At 45.1% G+C, this 27,854-nt stretch overlaps 2 long non-coding RNA genes across 2 annotated transcripts in view; one reads left to right on the forward strand and one right to left on the reverse strand.

The window, feature by feature from the left end:
- The window catches only part of LOC122464780, a 56,384-nt gene that overhangs the window by 2,298 nt on the left and 26,232 nt on the right, over positions 1-27,854 (forward strand). The gene's annotated exons all lie outside the window — the stretch shown is intronic.
- LOC122464779 lies at positions 171-27,395 on the reverse strand. The gene is made up of 3 exons (XR_006289136.1): positions 27,269-27,395; positions 26,952-26,956; positions 171-210 (listed from the first exon to the last, which is right to left on the reverse strand). It is a non-coding gene; the product is annotated as an uncharacterized LOC122464779 (long non-coding RNA).

A 27,854-nucleotide genomic window follows, 5' to 3' on the forward strand; every position in this document is an offset into this window, starting at 1 on the left:
AAACAATCCCAGTTCCCTCAGCCTTGCCTCATAAACCATGTGTTCCAGTCCCCTAATCATTTTTGTTGCCCTCCGCTGGCCTCTTTCCAATTTTTCCGCATCCTTCTTGTAGTGTGGGGCCCAAAATTGGACACAGTACTCCAGATGAGTCCTCACCAATCTGAATAGAGGGGAATGATCACGTCCTTCGATCTGCTGGCAATGCTCCTACTTCTACAGTCCAAAATGCCGTTAGCCTTCTTGGCAACAAGGGCACACTGTTGACTCATATCCAGTTTCTCGTCCACCATAACCCCAAGGTCCTTTTCTGCAGAACTGCTGCCTAGCCACTCGGCCCCTAGTCTGTAGCAGTGTATGGGATTCTTCTGTCCTAAGTGCAGGACTCTGCACTTGTTCTTTGACTCCTTGTTGAACTTCATCAGATTTCTTTTGGCCCAGTCCTCTAATTTGTCTTAGGCCTTCTCTATGCTACATGGTTTTGTTGGCAAAAGGCAGCTTTTGCCGACGCAACTGTAGAGATGCACACGCTGCCATGATACTTTTGGCAGCAAAACTCTCCTGTTCTGCCAACAAAATAAAACCACCTTGAGGAGAGACCTAGAGCTTTTCGCAGCAAAGTTAAAGTGACAAAGCATCCGTGTAGATGCTGCCATTTGTTATGTCGCCATAACAGTCCTCCCTCAGTATCCCACAATGCTCACCGTGACTGCTCTGCTCATGTACACGCTCCCCTCCGCCCCCCAACACACGTTCTGTTTCTGTCTTCACACACACACACACACACACACACACTCTCCCTGTCTCTCACGCTCTCCTGCTCCTCCTCCTCCTCCCCCTGCCCAATTTCAGTTGAAAAGCAGCTGGCAATCTAGTAGGATGCCCATGGAACAACAGGATTGAGAAACCTGCGCCATGTGACACTACCTGCCCCATGAGGCACAGCAAACCTTTTCCAAAGCACCCTGCAGCCAGTTGCACAATGGGATAGCTACCCAGGGTGCACTGCTCTCTATGTTGATGCAAGAGCTGCTAGTGCTCTGCTAACCCAAAGAGCACAGTGTAGACATGAAAGAGCGGTTTAGTTAAAGCGGTGGCTGTATGTCGGCATAGCTTTTGTCGACAAAACTCTAATGAAGACAAGGCCTTAGTGATATGGGGAGGCAGGGGGAAGGCTTACATTACTTTCTTTCTAAAGGTTCTGGGCAGCTTTCAGGGCTCGTGCAGTTTGTGTCCATTTCTGAAATAGCTGCTTATAGAAGCAGGCCAGCTTGCAGTAACAACACAAAACAAAACTGGACTGACTAAATGCTTTCTGAATCGATAGTGAGCAATGTGTCCATCTGAAAATAAGTGTCAGTAATAAATGTTTACCTGCTGATCATGTCCTTGTGCCATCTGGTTCTGAACTGGCAAGACATCCTGAGGTCACAGCTCTTTGAATTTAGAACTCTTTGGGATAGCTTTGCTTCTCTGGGCAGGGTCTGCTAAGATCAGCAACGGTATATGGCCATAGAACCCTTCAAGGCAGTTTGTGTTGAGAGCAGTTGTTACTGTGAGAGAGCCTGCTTCACCTGAAGTGTGTTTCATGCCGTTGGAAATCTAGGAGAAAGTTATATGTGCTGCAGTAAGTCCCACCCACGCCTCTGTGTCAAGGTTGCAGGCACGTGTCAGTGCCTTGAGTGTAGGCTCCTTTTCAAGGTAATTTTGTAGGCTGATGACAAATTCTTCTGATCTTATAGCACACTTAGCGCTGCGCTAACAATTCTAATCTTCCAAGAGCTCTACAAACTATTGAGTCTACCATAGCTCCTGGAGGCACTGTGCATATAGGAAGATAATCTGACCCAAATAACTTGCCATCTAAATAGAGAAGGAGAAGGATAATAAAGGATGCACCATAATCCCATTGGTGCAAGGGGGGAATTGACTTGCCCCTGGTCACACAGGCAGCCTGAGTCAGAGCAGGAAATTGAACCCTGATCTCCTCGTCCTTAACCACAAGACTCTCCTTCTCTAGCCTGAGTGTGGTCCCGCAATGAGAGTGGTGCAAAGCTGCATAGTGGGAGTGTACCTGCTGCTATAACCTTAGGAAGGTGCACTGTGCACTCCCCTCTGCAGCCAGCTAGGCTGAGAAATATGCTTTTCTCCCTGCCTTCTTTGGAGTGTGGCCAGCACCCACAGGGGCATCAGTGGGATCTGTGCTTGCATTTGAGGGGCACAGGGATTGCAAAGGCTGTGCAGAGGACATACAGAGATGCTTCTTGTGTCCTTTTTCCCCCTTCCCTGCTGCATGGGTGTACATTAAGATCTCATTTACAAGGTTAGCTTCACAGCTGTGAGGACTAGAGCCATACCTGGTGTCCTAAAATGAAACCTTCAATTCTGGAACACAAATGCTGCAGGTGCTATTTTGAGGCTGGGGAGGGGTATTGTGGGTAGCTAACCAAGATCCTTGCCCTTTCTACTCCCCCCCCCAAAGGCCCACACATCTTGGGGACCACTCTCTGCCAGAGTCCACCCGGGCTATGATATTCATTGGCTGTACAGGGTCACTTGAGCTTAGTGCGGTATTAACCAGCCATAAAACTAGTGCAGTGTTCATTTGTCTAAAGATGCTTTCCTGCTCTGTGCACCGTAATGAAGGTTGATATTGCAAAGCTAGAGAACAAGCAGTAAAAGATCACCATTAGAGCTCTGTGAGGATCCTGAGGTGTTAGCATTAAATAGTTAGTATTGATCTGCACCACTGAACTAGAACTGAATGGGATGGTTCCATGAGCTGTGTTTGCCTAGAGGCTCAGTGCTCAAATATAGCTGCTTGGGTTTTTTTCCATCCAGCCTACTACGAAGGAGTGATCTTCAAGGAGCTATTGGGGAAAATCCCATTGTAGAGTATGGCAGCCTTTACAGTCTTAAGGGGCCTTAAAGTCACCAGTCACTTTTTAAGTTCAGGCCCTTTTGGGTGCTTGTTATGAGAAGCTGAATTACTGAAAACCAGGCACCCAAAAGATGCAGTCCCAAAAACAGAGGCACCAAAAACCACTTCGGAAAACATTGGTCCTCATTTTGAAATTTTATTAAAAAAATAACATTGTGGAGACTTTTCTAGGCAAAAAATGATTGTTGCTTTTGCCCACTTTCTAGGAAGGGGAGGGAATAAATGTTTTTAAAAATCCCAGCTACCTCTTAGAACTTGTCAAACATGGGGTTGATGATACTTTGACTCATCTCTTTGAATAGAAGTCCTTCAGATTAAGGGCTGTCTCTTGCTATATGTTTCTACAGTCCTCTGCGCAACAACTAATTATGAAGGCAAGGACAAGAAGCTTACATGTGATGGGGGAGAGAGAATAGGAAGCCAGTTATGTTAGGAAGATTTAATCTGGAACACGCATGAGAAATTTCCAAGTGAAGGCTTTTTTTTTAAAAGGTTAGAAAATTCAGTTCAGTACTTCATGTCAATTGGACTCCTTAATATACAGTGTAATGGCCCCATACGGAAACTAATTTTTTTTTCAATATGCCTCAATTATAGGTCTCCCGAGAGATAGAAATAACACATTACACATTGTAAAGCTGGGTGCAGCCTCTCCCCCTTAGCTCTGCAGCTGCCTTTGATCCTGACATTGTATTACTATGCGCCATGGTGTCATGTTCTCAAGGTTTGGGGGTTTTTATTTTTTAGGTTTTTTTTTTTGTTTTTTTTTTTTTGTTTTTTTGCAAAACAAGAAGAAATGGTCATGCTGCTTTGTTTAGCTTTTTTTGGACTTAATAGATTGTAAACACATCTGCTGTGGGCTCTCTGCTCCCAGAAAGAATTAAGAATACAAATAATAATACAATAAAGTATCACAATGGAGGCAAGTCCCACATTGGAGACACAAGCTCATAGAAAACATTCCCACTGCTCCAGAAGTGGAGGAGGACAGATCTACAGGTCTCAGAAGGGTGTACACTCCAAGGAGTGAGCTGGAATTCTTGAGCGGGCTCCACGGAGGCGCAACTGTTAGGAGCGCTGTTACTTGAGTCACTTAAAACTATTAATGTTTTGATAGCGCCTAGAGGCACCTATGAAGATCAGGCCCCTGTTGTGCTAGGCACTGTACAAACACAGTAAGAGACCAGGCCTGCCCCAAGGAGCTTACAGGTTAAATAGACATTAGAGACAAAGGGTGGGAGACAGGAAGTATTACCTCCACTTTACTAATGGGAAATTGAGGCCTAGAGAGAGTGAGGGCCAGATTTTTCAAGTGCTCGGCACCCATAATTTAGGTCAAATTTGAGTAAAAAGCTTGGCCTTTAATATGATCGCTTTTCAGAATTTAGCCACAGAGCTGGTGCCTAAATAGAAACTGATCTTGTTTGAAAATCTGATCCTAAGTGACTTGCCTAAGATGTCATGAGGAGTCTGACAGTCAGTAATCGAACCTAAAGCCCCTGATTTCCAATCCAGTGTTAACCACAAAAACATCCCTTTCTCTCTCTGTCTGAGTCATTCGTAACTAAAGTGGAACAATCCTGCATTGGCAAGGAGAGAGACTATATCTGACCAAACTAGTCATTTCATCTCTCACTTCCATAATTCCAGGCTGGATCCTTGTCCCTACCCCTGGCTGGATTGCACCAATGAAGAAGCTGGAAACTTGCCAAATCCAGTCACTTAGGCAGTTCCTGAGTGGTGTACAGTCAGTATAATGGCAGCCCCAGACATAAGGAGCCATGGCTAGAGAATGGCTTCTGTCCGATGATCCCTGATTGCCATAATGGCCCGAAAGGGTTGTTACAGTCAACTGTGCCTAGGACAGTCCTAATGCCACCTGGCTGACACACGTGTATCAAGCAGAGCTCTGTTACAGCTTTGGTCTGGCTGACTCGGCCAATCGTTGCCTGGCTTTTCCCTAGTCTGTCAAGCTCTGTCACTTTCTTACGCGCTTACACTGTCCCAGTTGTAGACCAGAGACAGTACCTTTAACATCACATGCTTAAAATAAGCATTGCCTTGTTCCATTTATATCGATCATGAAATTAAATACTTAGGAAACAGTATTTTATTCTGACCTCATTTTCCCCCACCTCCCTAGTTGACATGTCTGTGCAAATGTTGGAGATGAATAATGTAAATAGCTTTCTTTAGCAGGGATGGCTTATTAAAATAGCATTGGTGTGAATTTCTGTCACTAACCAGGAACCCTACTGATGCCAGTTGCAACGCCAGGCATGCATTATTCAGCAGCCGAAGGAAACCCATTGTTCCAGTGTTCTGGAATTAATCGGTTCAGTATTAAAATGACCTGTCACCAGCATATCCTGTTTACCCAGGCCATCAAAACAGGCTCTACTGATGGCAGTTGGATTTCCTCGTTAGAGCATTAAGCATTAAAATGCTCCTTCCTAAATGCTGTGGGGACCTACTGATGTTAAGGAGAATGTAGGGAAATGATCTCTTTCATCTGTCTTGAGGGCTGGATCTTACAAACTGCTATTGTTGGGGGGAAGAAAGAATAAAAGAATACAGCAAAGAACTCCTGGGAGTTATGAATCAATCACTCTGAAATGTATAGTGTTGTTGTGCCTGGTCTAAATATGATTGTTTCAGGCTTAAGCATTTTCCAGCTACAGCAGAAGTCATGCAAGGGCCTTGACTTCATTATTTTACTTCCATGCAGTTTTTTAGCCTTGGAGCTGTTGTCTGAAAGCTATGCCTGTTGCTAGATGGCCTTTCTTCTAGTTCTCCTCTTCTGACCCTTGACCTCTTTAGCATTCTTGCTCTCCCTGTTGCCAAGTAGTATTTGAATATCTGGCCTTGCCCTTTTTTGCCACTCTACTGTGTTCCGTTAAGGAGGCCTGGAACTGAGCTACAATCGGGGTGCATCTCAAAAAACCCTCGTGGATCATCTGATTGCATTGAGTCCTGAGTGAACACTAACAAAAAAGGAGTTTGTAATAGCAGAGAGGTTGACTTTCTCTCCTCCCTTTATGATATTACAATTCTAGATAATATTACAATGTACAGCCTAACAGGTATTGGGGAATAACGAGATGAAGAGATTTGCCAGTCTATACCCCATTTTATTTCATTGTTTATTTGAGAGGATTCAAGACATCAGCTTTTGCAGGCACCCCAGTTTCTGTGTGCCTTGGTACAGCCTCATTTAGAAAAAGCTTTGGCCCAAGACAGAGCAATGTGGGATCACTGGGCTCTTTCCAGCCTTCATTAAGGCACTCATCCGGGACTTGAGATCTGGGTTAGAGTTCTAGCTATACCACAGACTTCCTGTGTGACCTTGGGCATGTCATCTCCTTCACTGGCCTGCACTCTGCTTGTGCTTTTCTGCCTAAGGATTAGAAGAAAAGAATCCCCAGACACACACCACCCTGGGGTAAGAGTTCACCAATTATCTATCAAGCAGCAGAGGTGCCACCAATACTGCAGACCCATCCTCTTATGCATACTTGTCTTACTTGGTGACTCGGCCCCAGCACTGGAGAGTAAAATCGCCAGTGCCACAAACCTGCACATCTTTCTGCCCACCAGAGGCTTCACCCATTTTAGCTTCTAGCTCAGCACTCCAGGGGCAACCGCACAGGAAAGACCTTCTCCCTAGATTGTGGGATAATTTCCCTAGGGAAGATGCTGTTCCTTGGAACCCTTAAAATGACACTCCATAAAGCACTAGCAATTGTACTGTAGTGAATGGATTAGCAATAAGGGGGATGGTCTAGATGGCCCAGTAGGTCTTCCCTGACTTCAGTTGCTCTCCATCTGTAATTCTGTGGACTCAGCCTGTTTCCAAAGGATGTTTTAGGGATGGGTCTGCCAATCTCTCTTTCACTGGAAATTTTTTCTAAAAGTTTGTTTTTTCAAAATTTCTGAAGAAAAATGTTGGTTTTCACTGAAAACTTAGAGAAAATTGTTTTTGTTTTTAAAAATAATTTTTCATTGAAAGAACAGAAAATTCCACCCCCAGCTCTTCCACTACACTGACCATGGAAAAGCCCTTTTGTAGAAAAAAGTGTTTCAGGGAAACGTCAACCAGCTCAGATCAGTTTATTTTGCATTAGCATATCCAGTGCCCTGCCACTTGAATTCTTCAGAGCAGTGACAGCTTCATTCATGATGGCAAGTGTGTCAGCTCTGTTAAGACTTCACAGTAATACTTTTTCGCTCCAGCATATGAGATCTGGATATTGGTCTTTCTGAGGTCACAAGCAAAACTACCCATGTTTGGTTGCTTCTCTGCAGACAACTCAACACTAATCATTTATCTTTGCTTAATGGAGATGTCGTAGTTCCCCCTGTTGCCGTCCAAGTTACACAAGAGAACACAACTGAGAATGTGCTGAATAAAAGCCTCCACTCCCCAAATCCTCCAGCTCATGTCTGCAACCTCCAATGACCCTAGGCCCAAGTGATCAAGCTTCTTGGTTTATTAATCCTAGTGGCGTCTTATAAAGAAGCTGGGGATCTGATCTGAGGTCTCCTAGGTACAGTGGAGAGGGCAAAATCCAGTAACATTACACATGCCTAGCAGGAGCATATTCCCAGTGCTTATTAGCTTTGACTGGGGGGTAGGCAGCAAATACATTTGAAGCTGTTTATCCACATCTAGATTGACCGTGTGTTACTGGCAGGCCCAACTGCACTTACTTTGTATGGATGGCACCTTATGCTAGACACCTGAGGCATATGTCTCCCAGATAAAAGCCATGTCCCTTGATTTAAGGGGTCAAAGCAGAATGCTGACAGAACAGAGCAGGAAGATCAGGCAAGGTGTTGCCGAGCTCTGTAGAGTGATGCAATGGAGATTTCAGAGCCCGAGAGCAAACAGATGAGATGGATTAATTTAATCCAAACACAATTTAGACAAAAATGCCAGCACTAAAAGGGCTGGACCAAGCATAAAATGTTTGCCATTTGCCTCTAAAATGTAACCTTAGTGAATTCAACCTTTTGAAGCAAGTTGCTTCTGGGTTTGTACAGTGGTCCCTGTGTTCACACAGTAGTCACCGCTAAAAGGCGCGCTCCCTCCCTTATGTCAACAATGCAGTGTGCTACTCAACAGTTTTACTGTCTCTGCTGCTCTATTGTGTCTCTCTCTAGTGTTATCCCACCGCACACACCCCTTTGCCCTCAGTATGTGCTCGCCGTTAGTGGTGGGAACTATCCCAATAAGCCCTCTGGAGTTAGGCTGACTGGAAAGGAGGCACTGAACTTTATTAACAGTTTGAGCATTCAGGCTCTGAGTCTCTTCAGACCTCTGGGAAAGTCCTGTTCAAATCAGGTGGCATTCTTGGAGGTGTAATAGGTATTGACATCATTGCTCCCGTGCTCGGCTGAGATAAACGAATGATAACAAAATTAGCTATTATTTCCTTGCTGGCTACTAAAACATCCTCTTCCTTTTACTGCTAATGGATTTTTTTTCCAAATACTTCTAATTTGTCCCTGTTCCACCTGCACATATTCCCCTTCCTCACCCCACTACTACCAACTACTGCTGCTGGTTTTGTTTATTTTGGGACAGAAAGGTAGCTCTGAATTCTGTTTTGGGATTGAGGTCTCTGTGAAAGAAATGGACAGTGGAGACCTGAATATCCTCTTAAGGAAAGGGTTACCATTTCCACTGACCACACTGCTGCAGCAGCAGGCACCTCAGGGAGAATGTGCTATCTTTCCCACGGACTCATTCCTCGGGCATTCTCCTCACAATGTGTAAGCAAGGAGCGGAGCTGCTCACCAGCACTGATCTTCCTTTTTGATGTCCCTTTGCAAGCACAAAGTCTACAGGATCCCTGAAGCTAAGATTTAATTAGTGAATGTTTGCGCCGCACTTCAAAGGTGTGAAGTGACATGAGATGCTGCTAAGTGTCTTACTAATGGTGTTTAGTAGTACGGAAGGCAGGAAAAGAGATATTATAAGACTTTTTTAGAAAAAATTTCCCTGTGCCAGTTGGCTATTGGTGAAAATAATGGTGGCTAGCTGGAAACAAACCAGGTATTGTCCCACACAGAGCAGAAAGGCAATCTTGCGGTTAAGGCTCTCAACAGGGCTTCAGGAGTCCTGGGTTCTGTTCCCAGCTGCGCCACAGACTCCCTCTGTGACTTGGGGTAAGTTGTTTTAAGCTCTTTTTGTCTCACGTGAAATATGGGATAATACATCCTTGTATCACAGCTCTGTTGAGAGCAGAGGCAGATTTACAGTAAAATACAGGGTGCCCTGGCATGGGGCCCCCCAGTGACAGGGGGCCCCAAGGCCAGGCAGCTGCAGGGGCAGAAGCTTGGTCCTGCCAGCTCCTGGGGCTCCTGCTGCAGGATCCGTCCCCACCAGCAGCCAAGCTCCCCCTCCCCCTCCCCCTCAGCACTGCCCCCGCTGCCTAACAACTGTTTGCTGGTACTCCGGGAGGGAGGGGGAGGAGCGGGGCCACAGCATGCTCAGAGAAGGAGGCTTGGGGGGGTGGAATCGGGGAAGGGCAGAGCAAAGGCAGGTCCCGTTCCCCCCCCCTCCCCCACACACACACACATACCCTCCCCTGCCATGAGCCACTCAGGGCAGGGGGCTGGGGTGGGGCAGAGGGCTGGGAGCACCCCCCTCACGTACCCCCTGCCCTCCCTGACTCCTGCACACCCCCCACCCTGAGCAACAAACAGGAGCTCCTGCACACACACCCACATTCCCACCTGCACTCCTTGCACCAAATTGGAGTTGCCCCAGGTAAGTGCTCCACACCCCAACCTTCTGCCCCAACCCCCAGCCTGCTCCTGCACCCTAACTCTCTCCCAGACCCTGCACCCCCTCACACACCTCCAGCCCCCTGCCCTCCCTGACTCCTACACCCCCTCACGCACCCTCAGCCATCTGCCCTCCCTGACTCCTGCACCCGCTCCCAACCATGACTCCTGCACCCCCTCACGCACCCTCAGCCATCTGCCCTCCCTGACTCCTGTACCTCCCCACATCCCCACCTGCACCCCTCGTACCAAACAAGAGCTGTCCCAGGTAAGCGCTGCACACCCCAACCCCCTGCCTGAGCCCCCTTCCACACTCTAAGTCCTGGCCAGACCCTGCACCCCAGCCTGCTCCGGCACTCTAACTTCTTCCCAGACCCTGCACCCCCAGTCCTGAGCCCCCTCCCGCACCCTAAGTCCTGGCCAGACCCCGCGTCCAACATTTTTTTACTTATAAAGCACTCTTATCCAAAGCGCTTTTACAATAGTTAGCTAATGGTACAAAGAATATTTGGAAAGATCATTAAGTGGTCCGCCGAGACCCTCAGCAATTTTCAAGTAGTCTGTGGAAAAATAAGTTAGACTACAAAAACAATCAAGGTACCTCACTTTATTTTCATTTACTTCCTATTACTTATAGGAGGATGATGAAGAAGAAGAAAAAATGAAAAACAGGGGTGCAGGGAAATAAGAGAGAATGTTCTTTTTCTTGGGTGGGTCCCAAGGAGGGGCCCCAAAAGTGAAGCTGAGCACAGGGCCCCACTAACTCTAAATCTGCCACTGATTGAGAGGCTAAACACGCTGCTTGCGAGCTGCCTAGCTCCTATGGTGGTATATTGCCTCCTAAATACCTGAATAGTAGGACTGGTCCTTTCCGGTGGCTGGTGGGGTTGTTTGGGAAAGGCGTGATCATTTTTATTTTTGCCTGATTGTAAAGCAGGCATTTTGAAAAACATCAAAAATCCTGCTGTGAAATGACTTGATATATAAGCTCACTCCCTTTCAAAACAGTGTCCACCTCACCTTGTTTACTCACACCAGGATTTTTACTAAGGCTTTGATGTTTTGTTTTTTAAAAAGCCACTACACCAGAAAAGGCAGACTTCAACACAATGGGCCAAACGTATCCTGATAGAAATCTACTAACAAGATTTAGTTCTCCTGTCTGCCACCCCAGGATACATTTGGCACAATTTGGATTCCAGTCTCAGTTGACGATCATGCATGTCAGTTTTTATGGATTCTGCTGTCAAAATCAGATCCCCTACGTTTGTGTTGTGCCGCAAAAGTTCTTTGATAGACCATCGAGTGGTGATGCCTTCACCCCTGCTGCTGGGCGCTGAAGCACAAAGGCAGACCCACTCTGGAGATATGAAAAAGAATGCCCCCTGGAGGCAGAATGGTGCATTTGTACATGCTGTGCACTCTTGACCTCTGTTTCCCTTTTCAGCCCAGCCACTGTCATGTGCCACGGATAGGCAGTGATAGACACACACAGTAACTTCATGCCTATCCAGCTCACTGCTGTCTGAGTTTGCATTTCCCTGCTTGCTAGCCAGAAGCAGATTGTTGTGTGTGTTCCCCCACAGATGTTCCACAGAGAAAGAGAGAGCACTTCCCCCCCCATCCCGCACATGAAAACTGATTGGGTTCTTCTAGAGATTCCTGCATTCCTCCTGCCTCTCTGCTCAGCCTAGGCAAATGCCCTGTAAATTAGAGGGTCAAAGGTGAGATGTCTGACGCTAGCTGAGCTAAGCAGGGTCCTTCTACTGTACCAGTGTCACCACTATCCCTAAAGATGTGTTTCAAATGCAGGCTGGAGTGTGGGTGGGCTAGCTGCATATAATAATAAAAACTCAGCCATAACCACCATCTCCTCTTCCAATCTGCTAAAAGATCTTTCCTGACACCTTAACACTCTTTCTTATAGGATTGTTCCACTGACAGCAAAGCATACGGAATCCCCCTGGCCCCGGGGTGATGGGAACTAGCTCCAGCCATCCATACGTTCTTCTCTGCATCATTTAAGAATGCCACAGGCCCAACAGCAATTTTTTCTGCTGGCCCCAGGGGGTGTCACAGTTACTGACTTACTGGTTGCCATCCTTAATGTTTCTGCTGCAAATTCTGTTTTAGGTGATATTAGACATCAGGGTGGTGGGCACCTTTAGGAAAAACAAGCGCCACAGGAGTAAATAGAAGAGGAAAGGAGGATGAGTCACTGATAACTCAAAGAAAATGATCTTGAATGCATATGGATCAATGTCCAGCAGATAAAGCACACGATGGGGTACTAGTTGGTGTCTGCTACAATTCACCACATCACAGTAGGGAACAGTATGATTGCCGCCTTATACACCTATCTACAATTTGGGGGGTGGGGGGGAATGTGTTATCATGGGGGACTTCAAGTTGAGTGATATATACTGGCGGCCTCATGCTGCCAGTACTAAAACAACCTTGGAATTTCTAAACATTAGAGATGACAATTTTCTAACGCAAAAAGTGGTACAGCCAATGTGAGGGAATTCTTTATTAGACCTTGTCCTAACGGATAAAGGCGCTTCAGATGGGGTGCTGGGTCGGGGGCTGCACCGTGCTGCTCGGCCCCTATCAGGCGTTCCAGCTGGGTCGGGGGCTGCACCATGTTGCTTCCGAAATCCGTGGCATAGCCCCGCTCCGGCTCCTACAAACTCCAGTGGCCCCCTCTGGCGCTCCAGTTGGAGCTGCATGGGCAGTGCCTGTGGATGAAGCAGCATGCAGAGCCGTCTGGCTCTGCCTCCGCATAGGAGTTGGAGAAGGGACATGCCACTGCTTCCAGGAGCTGCTTGAGGTAAGCGTCGCTCAGAGCCTGCACCCCTGAACCTCTCCCCATGCCCCAATCCCATGCCCCAGCCCTGATCCCCCTCCCCCTCTCCAAACCGCTCGATCCCAGCCCAGAGCACCCTCCTGCACCCCAAACCTCTCATCCCCAGCCCCACCATAGAGCCTGCACCCCTAGCTGGAACCTGCAACCCTTCCTCACCTCTGCCCCAGCCCTGATCCCCCTCCTGCTCTCTGAACCCCTCGGTCCCAGCCCAGAACACCCTCCTGCACTCCAAACCCCTCAGCCCCACCCCAGAGCCCTCACCCACTCCCACACCCCAACCCCAATTTTGTGAGCATTCATGGCCTGCCATACAATTTCTATTCTCCGATGGAGCCCTCAGGCCAAAAAGTTTGCCCACCCCTGGTTTAGCTGGAGGAGAGGTGGGTAAAGCTGAGAACTGGGATATTAGAAATCGTATTTTATGTACAACAATGGAAACAGGGACTTGTAAGGTGTAGATTATCTCTTTCCTCTCTTCTTCCTATCATTCATGCCTTATTAATAATGAGTGTGAAGTTAATTTGCATCTCACACAACTGACAAAATAAAAAGCCCTGATTTATATTGTTCTTGAAATACAGACATTCAGACACAACCTTGGATATAAACTTTGATCGCTCATCTTCCCACCTCATTCCCCTGATAAACAAAAATGCTCAATAATTAAAATGCTTTTCTGAACGTTGGTCTCTTCTCTTGATCTCTGCAGCAGTCAGTCAGCTCCACCATATGTTATATGTAGCATGTTATTGAAAACGTGGCCTCATTTATATTTGCATATACCAAGTTAATCAGATCAACTATGATTAAAAGGTGGTATATTAACCAACTTTGACCCAAGTCTGGCTACATTTTCTTGCTGCAGGAAAACTGTCACGCACACTGATGGCATCCTTCATACAAAGGCTTATCTCTCTGGAAATAGTTCACGTTTATTGTTTAGAATGCATTTCCCTAGTGAAAGCTTGGCTTCAGCATCTTTTTGCTTTCACTGAGGTTTTCTGCTTCATTATAGGCAACATGTCCTAATGGATAGGACACCAAAGACCCGGGCTGTATATCCAGTTCTGCTAGTCACCTACTATGTGACCTTGGCCAAGTCATTTCCACCATCTGTAACTCACTTTCCACATCTGTCAGTGGTGAATAATGTTGCATATCTTTGGAATTCATCAATAGAAGCTGTGTCTATCTTAGGGACTTGTAGGCCTGCTCTTATCGTACTATTTGAGCACTTCATAATCGTTAATGTATTTATCCTCATAACACCCCTGTGAGATAGGAAAGTGCTATTATACTTACTTCACAACTGGGGAAACTGAGGCAAAGAGAGACTAAGTGACTTGTCCAAGGTTATACAGGAAGACTCTTATGGAGCAGGGATTTGAATTCATGTCTCTCACGGTCCGGGCTAGCCCTCTAAGCCCTGGACATTCCTTCACTTCTAGCCCTATTCAGCAGTAGATTCCAAGGTCAGAAGGGACCATTGTGATCATCTAGTCTGACCTCCTGTATAACACAGTCCAGAGACCTTCCCTCTATTCCTAGAGCCGATCTCTTAGAAAAATATCCACTCGTAATTTAAAAGTTGTCAGTGATGGAGAATCCACTATGACCCTTAGTAAATTGTTCCCATGGTTAATTACTCTGGCAGTTAAAAATTTACACCTTATTTCCACTCTGGATTTGTGTAGCTTCAGTTGGGATAGCTGAGATACGGGGACTCTGTATACGAGAAGGCTTTGAATTCAGATCTAAACCTGAATACTCCTGAAAGTGAACTTCCCCTCTTACTCCATCCACCCCTGGAATACCCAAAATAGTAATATTGGGTTTTATTCATATTCTAGTCAAAATACAGGGCCACATTTCAATCACTAAATGTGCAACTTAGCTCCTTCCTCCTCCTCACCCACCCAAACATTTTTATAAAATTCTGAGGGAGCTTTGCTGCTCTGGATCTATATTCCCCTCCTGTTTCCCGAAGTCTCCCGGTGATCAAATGAAGTAGCAGAGCCTCAGACTTAAGAATAAAACTCTGCATGGGGGAGCTGACTTTGTACTGTCCAGCAGTCTGAATGTACTTTGTCATATATTGTACAATAATATTAGTGCATTCGTGTAGGAATTTTATCAAAAGCCAGCTGCTAGTGTGATGAACTCTACTGAGCTGGACTTTTCTTCCATCAGATTTAGTTTAACTGAGGCCTGCGTTAAAGTAAACCAAAGAAAGGTATTCCATTCAAATAGAAACAGATCATAACAGTTCACTGGAAGACCCTGAAAAAGATACTGAAGATGACTTCACTGCCAGCCTTAGATCTTTAATATTCTGGAAATTGAAAGTGCCATAGGGTCACCCTAGAACAAAGTGCTATCTAAGGCATAGATATCAGTAAAAATAGCTAGTATAGGAAAATTCTGCTTGACAATTCCCGTTCTGAAAATAATTAAGGTGGCCAAATTATGATGGAATACCCTATGGCTACTTAAAAATATCCTGAAAAGTAGTAGCTTTATTTCCTTTCTTTCTTTCTTTCTTATAGGAAAATGGCCCCTTTCCCTTGCAGGTACCACATTCAGTGCATTAGAGGAGCATGCAGAGACATTTTCAGAAGACAGGTTTCAGAGTAGCAGCCGTGTTAGTCTGTATCCGCAAAAAGAAAAGGAGGACTTGTGGCACCTTAGAGACTAACAAATTTATTTGAGCACAAGCTTTCGTGAGCTGCATCCGATGAAGTGAGCTGTAGCTCGCAAAAGCTTATGCTCAAATAAATTTGTTAGTCTCTAAGGTGCCACAAGTCCTCCTTTTCTATTTTCAGAAGAGTATTCAATATCCTTCCTGAACGTGTGGATTTCTGACTGTGCTGTGCAGCTGTACGTTCAGAGCTAGAGTTCTGCAGACACACAGTGTGTTGTTACTGAGTTATCCGAGAGTCCTATTTTGGATGCCTACTGTGACTCAGACTGTTAGAACAGTATATTATCCCCCGGAACAAGAAGAACTAATGGGCAAAGTTAAGAGACTAGCACTGGGCAAGAGCACTTCCTGAGGGCTTGCATAGAAATCCTTCTGCAGCACTGAGAATTTCATAGTGTGCATGTATTGAGACCAATTATAAGATTGTAATGTCAGTGTATCTAATAAAGCAGGTCAAAAAATTTCCATTAAAACTGTTCTTGATGGAAAACTGGTTGTCTGACTAAATGACATTTTTCATGAAAAGTGTTGGGAAATTTTAATTGTTTTTTTAAATCAAATGCCCCAAAACTTTGAAAGTGCTGCCATGTTTCCTCAGGGGAGTGGTAGTTCAGTTGCCTTGTGTCACCATTCTCCTTTATGGGCTGGGCTCTGGGGCTGGACTACATCTCCCATGGTGCCTCTTGGCCAGGGAATGCCATGATGTGCTGCCTCCCCTCTCAAAAGAGAGGAGACCATGATGCATCGTAGGAGGTGTCTGGTCAGGACGCGTGGCCTGTAGAGAAGAATGGGAGCATGAGGCACAGTGGCAGCATTTCCAAATGGAAATATTTCAGTTTTTGAATTTCCACCAGGAGATTGAAATTTTCCATGATGAGGAAAAAGCTCATTTTAAAAAACCCTCTAGTATCTAACCCAAACATATTAGCCACTCCTTATTGTAAAGCACCTTGTGACTGTAATCAAAACAGGTTCCTCCAAATAACTTTTGGTCTGTATTAGAAAGACAAGGTGGCTGAGGAAATATCTTTTATTGGACCAACTTCTTTTGGGCTGTGTGGTGTTCTTGAGTTTTGGAGCTGTTAGAAATTTTGAACTCTATTGGTTAGCTGTGATTGGACACGCAGGTCACATGGTATGATTCAGTTCCCTGATTTGAGGGCAAGCTACAGTGTTGTCCTCGGGGGTGTTGGGGAACATCATTTCCCTTCTTACTCCCCTGTGTAGGTTACTCAAATTGCTGCTGTGTGTTCATAGGACCGACAGGAGGGGCTGTGTGTGGCTGGTCCTTCCATGCAGGTGCGTGGTGAATGCATGAGCTTTGGCCCTCCTAGGCAGCAAAAACGGGACAGTAATTGCTAGTGGTTAGGGCCAGTACCAAACTACTGCCCCCTGCAGCAAAGGGGAATACGAGGGGAAGGTATTCAGTTCTCTGGGCTTCTCCTGAGTCAATGCAGCTACACATCTGCCACTTTGCTTCTGGTCTGGTATAAATGTAACTTTTAAAATCAGTTTCCTGATTCAAATACTCATGTTTTTGTGCCGATGGCCCTGAGCAGGTCATCTGCAGTGATCAAATCCTGGATGTGTGTGTCTAAAATAGCACTCAAGTCCTGCTGGAACACTCCGGAATTCCTTTCCGGCACTTTTTTTAGTAGCCAGAACCATGGTCCGGTATGCATGGTCTGGTCCATGCCAGCTGACTCGAGCTCTGCGGCTGTTTCATTGCAAAAAGAAAAGGAGTACTTGTGGCACCCTTTAGAGACTAACCAATTTATCTGAGCATGAGCTTTCGTGAGCTACAGCTCACTTCATCGGATGCATACTGTGGAAACTGCAGAAGACATTATATACACAGAGACCATGAAACAATACCTCCTCCCACCCCACTCTCCTGCTGGTAATAGCTTATCTAAAGTGATCATCAAGTTGGGCCATTTCCAGCACAAATCCAGGTTTTCTCACCCTCCTCCCCCCCACACACAAACTCACTCTCCTGCTGTAGACTTCCAGGTTGGAGCTGCAGCCCAAGCTCTGGGTCCCTCCCATTTTGCAGGGTCCTAAAGCCCAGACTCCAGCCTGAGCCTGGAAGTCTACACTGCAATTAAATAGCCTCTCAGCCTGAACCCTGTGAGCCCAGATCAGCTGGTGCTGGCCAGGCACAGGTTTTTAATTGCCATGTAGACATACCTGATGAGGCTTCTGCTTGTGGTGATGGCTTGGAAATAGATGCTGGGTAGGGGAAGGGGGGTGGGGGGCGATACATGTGCACTGCACACACACAACTGGGAAAAGCTCTGTTCTTTTAAATATTCTAAATCAATTTGCACTGACCCTTGTTTATAAAGTGTACTGCTGGTGGCACATCCGACCACAGAACCATTACTTGGCTGGGGCTACGCTCTTGAGTTCTATTTGCTGATCCATTACTGCGTCAAAGATGAAGAGATTGAATTTAATTACAATAAAATTGCATTAAGCTTACAATAAACATCTTTTATTCCCGATTGGATGTGGCAGTTCCCTTCTTTACTTCACTACTTCTGCACCGTGTTTCCAAAATTCAAAAATTTCTGTAGGTCTTATCTGTGACCTCTATTATTGAACTGGGGCAATTGTGGGTGGGGGCAAACCTTTGTCTAATCCCTACTAAATTAAGTTACTGTTTCATTAGGAAAGGTACCTCCCAGGAAATATTAATAAACTGCTGGATTGTTGATACTTAAGATCTTGGCTTGCAATGTAGACGGGGCCTGTGTACCTGTGTGGGATCCCATTGACCTGATTCTGCAATGAGCAGGATTTAATAGGGTACATGAATCATCTCTATTTCCATAAAATATTTTTGAGGGGCAGGGGAAATCTGTCTGTACATTTCTAATGCATCCATCACTTTGGTATCTGAGCACTAATGTTATAACAAGAGATTATTAGAGTATTCATTGAAACAATAATTCAATGACTTGATGTTTTTGTTTTGTTTTGTGAGCCAGTCCCATTAGCTCTATATGAATTTGGACTCCAAGGATAAAGTGAATATTTCAGAAAAATAGTTTTCAGCCAGTGAGTTTTTGAAGTGCTTGGCTATCCATTATTCCTGGTGTGTGATTGATTGCTGAATGAATAAGTAAAACCTCTTAACAGGAAAATAACAAATAGCAAACATCAAACAATGCTCACCTTGGTACACATTTTTGAAAGTTTTGGGCTTGTGGATCTTTCACGAGTGTTCACATGAGATTTGGCAAATAATGATGAGCATGCTCCCACGAAGTGCAAGGAATTGAATTCACATGCTTTTGTTTATGAATATTTTACCAAATCAGTTTCCATTTGGTGACTAGCTCTAATTGCAATTACAGTTTTGACAACAGTTTTTAAATTCCAAAATTTCAGTGAAACTGAGATTTTTGTGGGGTGTGGGGGATTAGGGGAAATTTAAAAAAAAAAATTGCGGGGGAAAAACAAAGAAAAAGATTTAAAAAAAAAAAGCAATAATATTTTTTTGTGGTGGTTGTTCTTCATCTTTACCAGACACCAACCCTCTCCTTTCGAACCAAGTCTTGTGAGCTAAGCTCTGTGTTGTTCATGAGTAAGGCTGTGTGAAATGTGGGCAAAAATGATCTCACAGAAGATTAATTTGGGTATCTTCGCACCTGCAGAACTACCCATTTCACAAAATTAGTTTTTTTCAAAAATGTTATTTGCATTCTGAAAAAGGAAGACTACTTGTGAGTGAAAAGGGCTCAAATTCAGTCCTATATTTAAAAAATCCATACAATTTTCCGAGTTTCTTGGCTAATTTTCATCATTTTCAAGAAATCTGCCTTTGGTCCAAAAGGCCCCTAACCTTGCTGACCTTCAGGGCAAGTTGCAAAATGTATTTGTTTTTGTTTGTTTAATGGAGGCTTTTGGGAGCAGTGTTTCTTGAGTAGACTGGGTGTTGCATTTTTCCTCATGTCTCCTTTGCTTTAAAGTTTAAATATTGTTTATTTTGGCTTATACGGAGTCAGGGGTATAAATGGAGGTCCCGCCAATTCATAGTCTGGATTACACTGATTTTAAACCTAGTTACCATTGTGGTCCGCATATGCAGCCCACAGTATGTTATGGGTGCCACATCTAATACTACCTGTGTGGTCCTGAGGATGACACATGGGCTGCAGCTGTGTGCTGATTGGGCCACAGGTTGAGAACCAGTGGCCTAGAATGACAACACGGGGAGGGCAAAATCGATCAGGTCATGCAGTCACTTCAGAGCATAATGCGCGCTATCTGTCTTGCTGGCTTTGCCTTTTATCCTGGCCTGTTTCCTTTCCTGAGCGTAATCAGTGATGCAAGTGGTGTGTGCAGTCTTTGGCTTGGGGTCATCTATAATTTCTCAATGTTTCTTGACCCAGTGAACTATATCGTGTCCTGGGAAGGAACTCTTCCCCCCACCCACCCCAAATCTGCCTACCAAGCAGTTTGCTATGAGAGCCCTAAATTAATGTCTCTCTTAATGACACCACTTTGAAAGGCTGGTGATGCTATAGGCAGAGGAATTCCCCCAGCATATATTTAGAAACAAGTTAGACGAGTCTGATTATGATCTCACTTAGGGGCAGATTCTGCCATCCTGACGGTAAATAGTCGCTTGCAATGATTTCAGTGGGGTAATGTGTCTAATATGGTACTACTCAGCATGAGTAGAAGTGGCACAATCTCTTGAGTTTTGCAGCCGTGTGACTCCATTGACTCCAGTGGGGTTGCTCCTGTTTTACACTCATGCAAAATCAGAATTGGACCCGACACTTATAACTAGGACTGTCAAACTCTGTCGTCACTGATTATTTAACACCAAACATTTTGAGTCTAAACTGAGGGCAGATCTACACTTAAAATGCTGCATCCGCACAGCTGCGTCTTGGTAGCACTTAAGTGAAGACACTCCTACGCTGACGGGAGAGCTTCTCTCGTCAGCGTAGTTAATCCGCCTCTGCAAAAGATGATAGCTATGTCCACAGGAGAAGTTCTCCCATTGACATAGTGCTGTCGACACCTGGGGTTAGGTCAGTATAACTACATCACTCAGGGGTGTGGATTTTTCCACGCCCTTGAGTGACGTAGTTACACCAGTATAAGTCTGTAGTGTAGGCCTGGCCTGAGTTTCCTGATTGTATTTCTTAAGGGAAACTATCTGTTCAGCCCACACACTTTTAAAATCATTATTTTACCCCCATAGCCATTGGAGAAAAATGTAACATCTTCCCCTCCCTCACAGTAATGTGATATTTTGTGAGTCTGTTTACGTATCAGATGGTGCTGGGAAGTGAGCAGGAGAAATAAGCATGTATATTTTTCCCTTCCTCACATGAAGATGAAATAAGCATGTGAAGTAAAGAACGTGTATCACAAGGGCTACACAAAGAAATTAATTGCTCTTGCTGCTGTCAGTAGTTGACAGAACAAAGACAATTGAATTCTGGGGGGAAAAGTTGATTTTTGGGTGTTGGATGATGTGAACTACTTGGAGCTTCTGGTCAAAGATCTGATTAATGGATTTACAGATTTCTAGGCCAGAAGGTATCATTATGATCATCTCATCTGACCTTCTGTGTAATGCAGGATGGAGAACTTTCCCTACAACATCCAGTCTTGATTTAAAAATTGTCTGTGATGGAGATTCCAACACAACCTTTGATAAATTGTTCCAATGGTTAATTACTCTCACTGTTAAAAATTTACATCTTATTTCTAGTTTGAATGTATCTAGCTTCATCTTCCAGCCATTGGATAGTGTTATACCTTTCTCTGCTAAGATTGAAGAGCCCATTATTAAATATTTGTTCTCCGTGTGGGTACTTATGGACTGTAATCAAGTCACTTCTTAACCTTAAGTGCAAAATACTTCACTTAGGAATGAAAAATCAAATGCACAACTACAAAATTGGAAATAACTCTCTAGATGGTAGTGCTGCTGAAAAGGATCTGGGGTTATAGTGGACCACAAGGAACTGAATATGAGTTGTCAATGTGATGCAGCTGCAAAAAAGGCTAATATGATTCAGGGGTGTATTAGGAGGAGGGTTGTATGTAAGACACAGGAGGTAATTGTCCTGCTGTACTTGGCATTGGCGAGGCCCCTGAAAACAGATTTTGAAAACCTGACCTATGAGGAAAGGTTGAAAGAACTGGGGATGTTTAGTCTTGAGAAAAGAAGACTGAGGGACAACCGCTGTAGCTCACGAAAGCTTATGCTCAAAAAAATTGGTTAGTCTCTAACGTGCCACAAGTACTCCTTTTCTTTTTGCGAATACAGACTAACACGGCTGTTACTCTGAAACCTGATAACAGTCTCCCAATATCTTAAGGGCTATTATAAAGAGGATAGTGATCAATGGTTCTCCATGTTCACTGAAGGTAGGGCAAGAAGTAATGGGCTTGATCTGGAGATATGGAGGTTTAGGTTAGATTTTAGGAAAAACTTTCTAACTGTAAGGGTAGTAAATCTATGAGTAGGCTTTCAAGGGATGTTCTAAGTTTACTTGGTCCTGCCATAGCGCAGAGGTGTGACGTTCTGGAACAACCTTCCAAGGAGGTGGAGGGGAGGGGCAAAGAAACCCAACCCTAACTGGCTTCAAGGCTGAGCTTGAAAAATTTATGGAGGGGATGGTAGGATGGGACTACCTATGAAGCCATGTAGCCGATCTGCAACTGCTAGTAGCAAATATCCCCAGTGGCCAGTGATGGGACACTAGATGGGGAGGGCTCCAAGTTACTACAGAGAATTCTTTCCCAGGTATTTGGCTGGTGGGTGTTGCCCACATGCTCAGGGTCTAACTGATTGCCATATTTGGGATCAGGAAGGAATTTTCCCTCAGGTCAGATTGGCCAAGACCTGGGTGGGGTGGAGGGGGGTTTGCCTTTCTCTGCAACATGGGGCACAGGACACTTGCAGGTTTAAACTAGTGCAATGGTGAATTCTCTGTAACTTGAAGTCTTTAAACCATGATTTGAGGACTTCAGTAACTCAACCAGAGGTTAGGGGTCTATTTCAGGAGTGGGTGAGGTTCTGTGGCCAGCAATGTGCAGGAGGTCAGACTAGATGATCGTGATGGTCCCTTCTGGACTTAAGTCTATTTCTTGAGGTCCTGTCCAGCCCTACATTTCTATGATTCTCTTTGTTCAGCTAAATAGATTGAGCTCTTTGAGTCTATCCATATAAGGCACATTTTTTTCTAATCCTTTAATCATTCTCATGGCTCTTCTGTAAACCCTCAAATTTATCAACATCCTTCTTGAATAATGGGCACCAGAACTGGACACTGTATTCCAGCAGTGGTCGCACCAGTGCTCTTTCTACACCTACTTGAGATTCCTGTTTGTGCATCCAAGGATAACTTTAGCCCTTTTGGCCACAGTGTCACATTGGGAGCTCATGTTCATCTGATAATCCACCAAGACCCCCCAAATTGTTTTCAGAGTCATTGCTTCCTAGAATAGAGTCCCCCATCCTGTGAGTATGGCCTACGTTCTTTCTTCCAAGTTGTATGTCTTTATATTTAGCTGTATTAAAATTAAGATTATTCGCACCTAGCTTACCAAGTGATCCAGATCACTCTGTATCAGTGACCTGTTCTCTTCATTTTTTACCACTCCCCCAATTTTTCTGTCATCTGCAGATTTGATCAGTGATGATTTTATGTTTTCTTCCAGGTTATTGATAAAAATATTAAATAGCACAAGGCCAATTACTGATCTCAGTGGGACCCCACTAGAAACATAGCTAGTTTTAAATCAATTTAATGTGTGCCATGTTAATTTTATATCTTTTTAGTTTTTTAATCAAAATGTCATGTGGTAGCAAGTTAAATGCCTCACAGAAGTCAAAGTACATGACATCAGCACTATCACCTCTATGCACCAAAACTGTAATCTCATCAAAAAAAGATATTGTTAGTTTGATAGGATCTGTTCTCCATAAACCCATGTTGATTGACATTAATTATATTAGCCTTCTTTAACTCTTTATTAATTGAGTCTCTGGAAGGAAAAGCGAATGGAATGGTCAGCTAGCGTGTCTTGCAAATTTCAGGTTTCAGAGTTGCAGCCGTGTTAGTCTGTATATGCAAAAAGAAAAGGAGTACTTGTGGCACCTTAGAGACTAACAAATGTATTTGAGCATAAGCTTTCGTGAGCTACAGCTCACTGCATCAGATGCATTCCTTTTTGCAAATTTCAGACTCCTACAGCTATTTTAACCAGGATTGTTACATGTCAGGTGGCACAGATCATTCCTAGTAAGTATCACTTACATGACTGGCCTTGTGGTTAAGGCACTAGAGTGGGATTCAGGAGAACTGGGTTCAGTTCTTGCCACTGCCCCCAGACTCTCTGTGTGACCTTGGGCAGCTTATTTAAAATCTCTGTGCCTTTCTTCTCCATCTGTACAAAGTAACACTTTCTTTTGTCTATCTCGTATACTTAGGAATTAAGCTGCTCAGGGCAGGGGCTGTCCCTTATGATGTGTTTGTACAGAGCCTAACACAAGGACTGGAGTTGCTAGTAATCTATGTAAGAAGGTGCTATAGGTAAAGCTTCAACCTCCTAGGAACAATAGGAGAAATTAAGGCAAGGAAACATAATCCTGAGCATGCTAAAATGTTCTTTTAGGGAAAAAAGTCAGGACCAGAAATATACCATGTAGGCTGCTTCATTTTAGCTCCCAGTGGTCCCTGGATCAGAGGAAGGGAAAGGTGGCTTTGGTCATGGAGGGAGAAGGAATGGAAAGGTGGAGTTGTGTTGTGGACCACTGTGCTGTCCAAGGATTGGATAAAGCTCTGTGTGCTCCATCTCAACATGCTCCCTGTGCCCAACAGGGCTGGATTAAAACATGGAGACCATAGGCTCATGCCTCAGCACCTGGAGTCACACGATCACATCAGAATTGGACCTTTCCTTTTCAATAAAAGCAAGTTTCCAGCCCTCATGGTTGTGGTAAAAAAGCTTAAAAATGTGAGTGTAACCATTGCAGACACGTCTGCCTGAGTCTGCAGACAGCCTGAAATAATAGCTCTGAGAAGTGTGAATGGTCTTGTGCATTTCAGTTGTTTTGTTTGCAGACCCAGCGCTTGGGGGACCTTGCCATCACCACCTTAGCAAAGGACGTTATATGTGGTAGGAGGCAGAGGGCAGCAGGTCCTGCTCTCTCACCTAACCAAATACACTCTGGCTCCTTTGCTGCCATATTTACTTCTCTGAGCAGGGATCAGTGTTGCCACTGGGCGTGGACAGAGGAGCTCCATCCTTTTGCCCTGCCTATTTGGTAGGGGATGTAGCCCCTGCCACTCCACTAGTGATTTGAGAGAAAATTCAAAATGATTGACGAGCTGGAGAAAATGCCTCCCAGGGAGGGACTTAAAGAACTCCATCTGTTTACCGTATGGAAAAACAAAAAAGATTGAGGTGAATCTTCATAGAGTGAAAATGTCAGGTATGAAAGGGCTCTTCTATCTAGCAAAGAAAGTCATAACAAGGACCAGTGGCTGGAAGCTGAAGCCAGACCAATTCCAATTGGAAATAGGGTGCACATTTTTAACAGTGAGGGTAATTAACTACTGGAACAAACTACTAAGGGAAGTGATGGATTCTCCATCTCTTGATGTCTTCAGACCGAGATTGGATACCTCTCTGAAAGTTGTGCTTTAGTTAAACACACGTTACTGGGTTTAATACAGAGGTGACTGGGTGAAATTTAATGGCCTCTGCTATACAGGAGATCAGACTAGGTGATCTAATCGTCCCTTCTGGTCTTAAACTATGAATCTGTGAAGAAGGGGGTGAAGCCATGGGGTTCCCCATTGTTAGTGCGCCTAGGACTCCAGATTGCTCGAATCCAGCCCTGATGTCCTAGGGTGGGGTTCGGGGGGGTGGGGTGGAAGGGGGGAGGGTGAGAGGGAAGAAGCAGGTGCTCTGAAGATGGCTATGTCAGCTGTACAATAGCCATGGATTCCTGCCAAGCTGGGGGAAACTTCAGTATACTGTATGAGAGAGCTTCAAGGCTGATTACTTTGATCTGGTTGAACTGTATGTAAAGTAATTCCTGAGTGTATAAAGTATAATTAGGTGTGCCAAAAATAGAATTTGGAAATAACAACAGTGAGTTCAGTTTGCTGTGGTTCCTGGGTTCCTATTATTTGTTTTGCTGGCTATTCACGAAAATGTTTGTAAATCCCAAAGTTTCTTGGACTGTAGCACAAATGATTATGCATCTGAATGTTCCTAAAAAAACCATATAGTTCTCCTGTTTAAAAATATTGTCATCGAATCAAGGAGCAGAAACAATACTATGTGGGATAGATGAACAGTGACCCAACAAGAATATCATATATTCTAAATGAACAATCCACGAACAAAACCTGTAGTTTGAAAATCATTCATGAACATCACAAATACATATGAACAGAGAGTATGTTCAGTGAAGTCTGGATTGGGTCATAAGCATTTTCTAGCCAAAATAGGGCTGTTTATATGTTATATATATGATTAATAATGAGTGCTTTTTGGAGCAGCTTGTCCTGAAAGGCACAAGGGGAAAGAGAATTCTTGATTTAGTCCTAAGTGGTACACAGAATCTGGTTCAAGAGGTGAATATATCTGAACCACTTAGCAATGGTAAGCATAATGTAATTGAACTGAACATACTTAAAATCATAGAATATCAGGGTTGGAAGGGACCTCAGGAGGTCATCTAGTCCAACCCCTTGCTCAAAGCAGGACCAATCCCCAACTAAATCATCCCAGCCAGAGCTTTGTCAAACCTGACCTTAAACACCTCTAAGGAAGGAGATTCGACCACTTCCCTAGGTAACCCATTCCTGTGCTTCACCACCCTCCTAGTGAAAAAGTTTTTCCTAATATCCAACCTAAACCTCCCCCACTGCAACTTGAGACCATTGCTCCTTGTTCTGTCATCTGCTACCACTGAGAACAGTCTAGATCCATCCTCTTTGGAACCCCCTTTCAGGTAGTTGAAAGCAGGTATCAAATCCCCCCTCATTCTTCTCTTCTGCAGACTAAACAATCCCAGTTCCCTCAGCCTCTCCTCATAAGTCATGTGTTCCAGTCCCCTAATCATTTTTGTTGCCCTCCGCTGGATGCTTTCCAATTTTTCCACACCCTTCTTGTAGTGTGGGGCCCAAAACCGGACACAGTACTCCAGATGAGGCCTCACCAATGTCGACTAGAAGGGAACAATCACATCCCTTGATCTGCTGGCAATGCCCCTACTTATACAGCCTGTAGTGGGGTGCACACCTGCTCGGGCCCAGAGGGGGTTAAGATAGCCCTGGAAGAGGGCTGGGGCAGGGGAAAAGCTGGGCTGATTGGCAGAGCAGCTGCAGCTGGGGACCATGCCACAAACAGACCCAGTGGGTCTTATAAAAGCCAGGGAAGCCAGGAGCAGAAGAACACTCTCTCTCTAGCTCTGAGAGGGAGGGAGCTGGCTGCAGAGACCTGAATAGAGGACCTAGTTTGGAGCAGGGCTGGGGAAAGGCCAAGGGAGCCTGGGAGCTCCGGCCTAGGAAAGCCCCAGGCTGCGGGCCTGGTAAGGGCTATTAGGTATGGGGGTTGCAGGGACAGCCCAAGGTTAGACAGAGGCAACAGGTCCAAACCCAACCTTGCCTGTGATGAGTGGCTCATACTGCAGTCTGCCCCAGGGCGTGGGGGCTAGCTGGTGACTGGCAGGAGCCTACGACTGAGGCGAGGTAGAGATAGTGGGTGGGGGATTCCCCTGGGAGGGGGAGACCCAGAACTCTGGGGTACTGCCAGGGGGCAGCACCCAGTGAAAGGGGCACCGGGATCCTGGGAGGGACACGGAAGCCAGCAGCAAGGCGAGACACCGGCGTGAAGAGGGTGCTCCGGAGGCTGGTGAGCTAATTCCCAGAAATGACCAGCAGGGGGCGCCGCCGGTAAGTCTGCGCCCAGTTACGCAGCCCAAAATGCCCTCAGCCTTCTTGGCAACAAGGGCACACTGTTGACTCATATCCAGCTTCGCATCCACTGTAACCCCTAGGTCCTTTTCTGCAGAACTGCTGCCTAGCCATTCGGTACCTAGTCTGTAGTGATGCATGGGATTCTTCCATCCTAAGTGCAGGACTCTGCACTTGTCCTTGTTGAACCTCATCAGATTTCTTTTGGCCCAATCCTCTAATTTCTCTAGGGCCCTCTGTATCCTATCCCTACCCTCCAGCATATCTATCACTCCTCCCAGTTTAGTGTCATCTGCAAACTTGCTGAGGGTGCAATCCACGCCATCTTCCAGATCATTAATGAAGATATTGAACAAAACCTGCCCCAGGACCAATCCTTGGGGCACTCCGCTTTATACCGGCTGCCAACTAGACATGGAGCCATTTATCACTACCCGTTGAGCCCGACAATCTACCCAACTTTCTACCCACCTTGTAGTGCATCCATCCAGCCCATACTTCTTTAACTTGCTAGCAAGAATACTGTGGGAGACCATATCAAAAGCTTTGCTAAAGTCAAGGAATACCGTGTCCACTGCTTTCCCC

This window comes from Chelonia mydas, chromosome 2 (assembly GCF_015237465.2).
Source record: "Chelonia mydas isolate rCheMyd1 chromosome 2, rCheMyd1.pri.v2, whole genome shotgun sequence".
Lineage (NCBI taxonomy): Eukaryota > Metazoa > Chordata > Testudines > Cheloniidae > Chelonia > Chelonia mydas.